Genomic DNA, 1,305 nt, shown 5'->3' on the forward strand with positions numbered 1-1,305 from the left:
AACCTGATTTTGTTCGGGTCTACTCGAGCCACATTTTATATAAATGAGGAATTTTGTCCTAGAGGTCATGCCTTTCATTTGAGGAAAAAATAGTTGCCATGCAAACTCGCCAGTACATAGATGTGCATATTTTCAGCTCAACCGACTACATAATGCACACATTATATATATATATATATATATGTGTGTGTGTGTGTGTGCACATGTGTGTACGCATTATATATATAAATGTATACAAATTATATCATCATCATCATCATCATCATTTAGCATCCGCTTTTCATGCTAGCATGGGTTGGACGGTTCAACTGTGGTCTGAGAAGCCAGTTATATATATATATACTTTGTATATATACATTATATATACATATTTATATATAGAACACACACACACACACATATTAATTAACCCAATAAATATCTGATTCATAATATTTGTTCTCATGATTGTGTGATGGTGGTGGCGATGATAATTCTCTCTATGAATGCAGACAGACGTAAAGAGAGAGAGAGAGCGCTGATGAAGGCGGCAGGGGAAAGATAGTAGACTTTCCCTCGCTTTCTCTTACTCTCTATCTTTCTCTATCTATCTCTCTCCCATTTATAAACAACAAAAGATCTTGAGTAAGTTGAGAAAGAAAATACTTTTACACTTTCTAAACCCTTCGTCGTTATTCTCATTCACTCATTATTACTTTCTCCCTTCCTTTCACTTTCTCTCTATAACATTATAGAGAGAAAGTGGAGGTAGACGCTGTGAAACGACGTTATAGAGAGAAGGTGAAAGGAAGGGAGGAAAGAGAGTGAGAGATGGAGGAAGACAGACACAGAAAAGAATGAGAGTAGACTGGTCAAAGTGTGCGTTTTTGGCCCTAGCAACCACACCTTTTAAGATGGGGATTTCTAACCTAGCCCACCCGCATCCTCACCTCATTTTACATGTCCCTGTAAATTTTGAAGTCAATCCGACGGGATCTAGTGGCCTTTAACCCGTTCTCAATGCCAAAACCAGACAAACTTTTTGCATACATATATATTATATATATAGTATATATATATATATATATATTTATGTATGTATACATATATATGTGTGTGTATGTGTGCATGAGTTGTCTAAGAGTGCATATGTCAAGAAAAAGATGCACTTCTATATCTTATTTTATTTCTTTACTACCCACAAGTGGCTACACACAGAGGGGACAAACAAGGACAGGCAAACAGATTAAGTCGATTATATCGACCCCAGTGCGTAGCTGGTACTTACTTAATTGACTCTGAAAGGATAAAAGGCAAATTCGACCT

The 1,305-nt window shown here is 36.5% G+C and overlaps 1 long non-coding RNA gene across 1 annotated transcript in view; it reads left to right on the forward strand.

Moving 5' to 3' along the window:
* Positions 1-1,068, forward strand: part of LOC118761493 — a 19,646-nt gene extending 18,578 nt beyond the window's left edge. Inside the window, exon 3 of the long non-coding RNA XR_004997423.1 lies at positions 1,049-1,068. This is a non-coding gene — a long non-coding RNA (uncharacterized LOC118761493). The remainder of the gene's footprint in view (positions 1-1,048) is intronic.
* Positions 1,069-1,305: the final 237 nt, after the last annotated feature.

Source organism: Octopus sinensis, unplaced genomic scaffold (assembly GCF_006345805.1).
Source record: "Octopus sinensis unplaced genomic scaffold, ASM634580v1 Contig14100, whole genome shotgun sequence".
NCBI lineage: Eukaryota > Metazoa > Mollusca > Cephalopoda > Octopoda > Octopodidae > Octopus > Octopus sinensis.